The sequence below is a fragment of the Triticum urartu genome, chromosome 7 (assembly GCF_003073215.2).
Source record: "Triticum urartu cultivar G1812 chromosome 7, Tu2.1, whole genome shotgun sequence".
NCBI lineage: Eukaryota > Viridiplantae > Streptophyta > Magnoliopsida > Poales > Poaceae > Triticum > Triticum urartu.
The window spans coordinates 563,494,946-563,500,205 of record NC_053028.1 but is presented as its reverse complement, the minus strand read 5'-3'; the positions used below and the strand labels follow the sequence as shown (position 1 = coordinate 563,500,205).

General features: G+C 44.5%; 1 non-coding gene across 1 annotated transcript; it reads right to left on the bottom strand.

Annotated features, from left to right (window-relative positions):
• Positions 1-4,785: 4,785 nt before the first annotated feature.
• On the bottom strand, positions 4,786-4,858 carry TRNAF-GAA. The gene has a single exon. It is a non-coding gene; the product is annotated as a tRNA-Phe (tRNA).
• Positions 4,859-5,260: the final 402 nt, after the last annotated feature.

The following is a 5,260-nucleotide window of genomic DNA, read 5'->3' as shown; positions in this document are numbered from 1 at the left end:
AGTAGAAGAAGGAATAGAGGAGAAGAAGAAAAAAATCTATTTTTTCTCCTCTTTTTTCTTCTTTCTCTTCTTATTTTTTCTCCTCTTCTTCTCTTTTTTGTCCCCTTTTTCCTCTCCTTCTTTTTCTTCCTTCTTCCTAGATAAAACTTTTCTAAAAATGTAACTTTTGCCGCTCACGTCTAGTTATCGGGGAGGGGGTATATCGACCCCCCTCATGTCGAAGTTATCGGGGAGGGGGTATATCGACCCCCCCTCATGTCGAAGTTATCGGGGAGGGGTATATATCGACCCCCCCCCCTCATGTCGAAGTTATCGGGGAGGGGGGTATATCGCCCCCACCCCCCTCATCATGCATATATAGCCACATACATATAAATCTAATAAAAAATTAATCTAACAAAACCAGGCTCGATACATACATATATATACATAAAAAGTTAATCTAACAAATTAATCTAACAAAAAATTTAATCTAATAAAAAAAGAGTCAGGACGGCGCGGCAGCTCATAGCAGGGGCGACTGGCGACGGCGATGGCGATGGCGACGTCGACGGCGACGACAACGACGACAACGGCGGTGGCGGCGAGGGCGCCGGCGCGCGGGGGCAGTGGCGGGCCGCGGGGAGGGGCTCGGGTGCGGGGCAGGGGTCGGCGCAGTGACGGCATGCTCGGGGGCAGGGCGGCGCGACGACGGGCGCAGGCGATGGCGACGGTGATGACGGGCGGGGGAGACAACAACGACGGGCGCGGGCGACGGTGACCGCGACGAGGAGCAGGGGCGACGCGACGACGGGCGTGGGCGATGGCGTGGTCGGGGGCAGGGAGGCGCGACGACGGGCGAGGGCGACAGCGACGAGGAACGGGGCAGAGGGCGGCGTCGGGTCGGGGAGAAATTGCTGAAAATTTGCAAAGTGTTGGCTTATATATCCAGCCCTTTGGTCCCGGTTCGTACCACCAACCGGGACCAATGGTCTCTTTTCAGCAGCCCAAAGGGCGGGAAGCAGAGACCTTTGGTCCCGGTAGGTGGCACTAATCGGGACTAAAGGGGGGCATTGGTACCGGCTGGTGCTACGAACCGGGACCAAAGGTGGGCATTGGTCCCGGTTCGTGCCACCAACTGGGACCAATGGGTCTTGCACAACGGCATGGTGGTGAGAGTTTAGTCCCACCTCGCTAGCCGAGAGAGAGCCACACCTGTTTATAAGGTGCGGTGCGCCTGAGCTGTCGAGCTCCTCTCTAAAGCAGGCTTACGGGCCTAACCTCTCTATGCATGCATGTGGGCCTACTGGGCCTTCTGCGGGCCTGAATCCTGGCCCACCTGTATGGTTGGGTTTCTAGTCGTATTCAGGCCGTGGTGGCCCAGTAGGCGGCATTTTTTATTTTTTTTCCAGTTTTTTTGTTTTGTTTTTTGCATTATTTATTTTATTTTATTTTTTGCTTTTATTTTTTAATTCTTTTTGCTTTTAGGTCAGAAAAATTATAAACTTTCTGTTAGTGCCATTAATTTTCAAATTTGAATATTAGTTTAAATTTGAATTCTTTGAAATTTGTGTGAATCACTAGTTTGTGATTAACTCTACTATAAAAATAGATTTTGGAGTGATTCTTTTTCCTGCTATTTAATATTATTGTGTTTTATCATTATATTCAAAAACATTTTTTGTTATTTTAGTTTCTAACAAAAAAATATTTATGATAATTCTTTTTGCTATTAAAGTTTCTAACAAAAAAGTTCTGTATGAAAATTCTTTTTGCTTTTAATGTTTTGAACAGAAAATACTTTGATAATTTTAGTTGCATAAATTTTATATAATTTTAGTTTCAATAATACTAGAGGTTTATGAAAGCTTTTTAGTTGATTCCTTTAGTACCGGTTCTAAGGCTGTTACAAAGGCATTTCATTTAGTACCGGTTCTAAGGCTGAGGCCCCACGAGCACCTTTAGTACCGGTTCGTGGCATGAACCGGTAATAAAGTTTTTTAGTTGATTCTTTCTCCAGCTGTTTTTTAGTCCCACCTCGCCAAGCGAGAGGTACTTGCTGCGGTTTATAAGCCCTGAGTGCAGAGACGATGAAGGAGAGGCGCAATGCTCACCTACACGTTTCTTAGCTTCAGGCCTTGAAATGGTGTAGACTGCATGGAGCTATGTGTAGTTTCTCAAGGCCTGAAGCTAAGCAACGTGCAGGTGAGCATTGCGCCTCTCTTTTTGAACTTGTTTGAACTCCATACTTTTTGTCTGTTCAAAATACATCATCAATTTTCAGCCCTTTCCGACTTCATTTGTTATTTTTCATGCATTTACTAATTTTTTTGAGCTATATGACCCTGAAATTGAAAAGCATTTCAAATGAACTCTGAAAAGGTTGAAAGTTGGCATGGTATCATCATTTCACCCACATAGCATGTGCTAAAAATTTGAGAGGGTTACGGCAAAAAGATGCACTTCGTGTACAAAATGGACAATCTCTTTCAAAGTATGAGGGGTTTCGGATGAAAACTCATCTGTTACAAAGGGATTTCATTTTTTTTAACTTATTTGAACTCCAGACTTTTTGTGTGTTCAAAATGCACCATTCAAAGCCACATAATCAATTTTCAACCCTTTCCGACTTCATTTGTTATTTTTCATGCATTTACTGATTTTTTGACCTATATGACCGTGAAATTGAAAAGAATTTCAAATGAACTCTGAAAAAGGTTGAAAGTTGGCATGGCATCATCATTTCACCCACATAGCATGTGCTAAAAAGTTGAGAGGGTTATGGCAAAAACTGGATGCACTTCGTGTACAAAATGGACTATCTGTTTCGAGGTATCAGGGTTTCATACGGAAACTCGTCGGTTACAACAGGCATTTCATTTCTTCACATGTAACTACAGTGATATTCTAGATCAAAGGCATCATCATAATAGTTGTGGAGAGAAAGTCTTCACTTTTTCTTCGCTTGTGTCCTTTGCTTATTGCGTCGTAACCATGGATAATCTTCATCGTTTATCAGGGTGCTTGGGTCAGCCTTGACTTTGAAGGGAGGAATTTCATGAAACTTTTCATAATCTTCGGACAAGTCTACCTTGCCCTCTACTCCCACGATGTCTCTTTTTCCTGAAAGTACTATGTGGCGCTTTGGCTCATCGTATGATGTGTTCGCTTCCATATCTTTTCTTTTTCTCGGTTTGGTAGACATGTCCTTCACATAGAAAACCTGCGCCACATCATTGGCTAGGACCAAAGGTTCGTCTATGTACCCAAGATTGTTCAGATCCACTGTTGTCATTCCATATTGTGGGTCTACCTGTACCCCTCCTCCTGATAGATTGACCCATTTGCACTTAAATAAAGGGACCTTAAATTCATGTCCGGTGTCAAGTTCCCATATGTCCATTATGTAACCATAATATGTGTCCTTCCCCCTCTTGGTTGCTACATCAAAGCGGACACCGCTGTTTTGGTTGGTGATCTTTTGATCTTGGACGATCGTGTAAAATGTATTCCCATTTATCTCGTACCCTTTGTAAGTCAATACAGTCGAAGATGGTCCCCTGGCCAACGAGTACAGCTCATCAGAAACAGTGTTGTCACCTCTAAGGCGTGTTTGCAACAAACTGCCGAAATTCTTGATGTGTTCACATGTAATCCAGTCGTCACACTGCTTCGGTGTTTGGAGCACCGAATGTTCTTGTGTTCATCGACATACGGGGTCACTAAGGTAGAATTATGTAGAATTGTGTAGTGTGCTTGAGATCAAGAATGCCCGTCCCTACATATTATTGAGTCCCCTCCAAGCGTGCCTTTTCCGGTCAGTCTCCCCTCATACCACGATTTAGGAAGACCAATCTTCTTAAGGCCAGGAATGAAGTCAACACAAAGCCCAATGACCTCCTCTGTTTGATGGGCCATGGAGATGCTTCCTTCTGGCCTAGCGCTGTTACGGACATATTTCTTTGGGACTCCCATGAACCTCTCAAAGGGGAACATATTGTGTAGAAATACGGGGTCCAGAATGACAATCTCGTCGACTAGATGAACTAGGACGTGCGTCATGATATTGAAGAAGGATGGTGGGAACACCAGCTCGAAATTGACAAGACATTGCACCACATCACTCCTTAGCCTTGGTATGATTTCTGGATCGATCACCTTCTGAGAGATTGCATTGAGGAATGCACATAGCTTCACAATGGTTAATCGGACGTTTTCCGGTAGAAGCCCCCTCAATGCAACCGGAAGCAGTTGCATCATAATCACGTGGCAGTCATGAGACTTTAGGTTCTGGAACTTTTTCTCTTGCATATTTATTATACCCTTTATATTCGACGAGAAGCCAGACGGGACCTTCATACTGAGCAGGCATTCAAAGAAGATTACTGCCCAACCAGAGAGCGGACGGCTAATGTGTTCCACTTATTGAACAGGGTCTATGGTCGGTCCGTGACCCCTGGACGCCCTGTGCTCGGGAACCGTAGACAGGCAAGTGAAATCCAATCCAGAAATAATTTTATCCATGGACGGCACCGTTGTGGTAAAGGTCGTAATTCCAGGTAGGGGAGCGTTCCTCCTTAGAGGGAAGCAACCGCGAAAGCGGGGGTCGACGAAGCGGAAGCAAGAATGTCGGCTTGAGTAACGAAAACATTGGTGTGAATCCAATGCCCCGAAAACCCAAGGTTTCCTCCGCAAGGTTCGCCCACGGAGGATGATCAGCCACACTGGGACTGAGACACGGCCCAGACTCCTACGGGAGGCAACAGTAGGGAATTTTCCGCAATGGGCGAAAGCCTGACGGAGCAATGCCAGGAACCAGATTTGAACTGGTGACACGAGGATTTTCAGTCCTCTGCTCTACCAACTGAGCTATCCTGACCTTTTCTTGTGCATCATCCTAGTAGAGTATTTGTATCTATGTCAATTAAAAGGACTAAAAATTAATTAAAGTATTTCAAATTTATGTAGTTCTTTCTACCACACTTTAAGATTCCAACCAGATCCTTTCATTTAAGACTTGGATTTTTTATTTAATCCCTTTTTATTTCTTCAATGATTAATTGGAATTCCAATTAATTATTTTGCCGCCACTCGGATTCGAACCGAGGGGAAACTTTGCACAGAGTTCCATTACGATTAATGGGTGGCTTCGAGATTTCTTGTGGGCACTGGTATACGACTAGGTTTAACAATGGATACCCGATATTCGGGGGACCCCTTTCCCGAGCCCATACGTGTTTCCGTGGGTCTTAGTTTAACCGGTTTGTAGGGAAATATACGT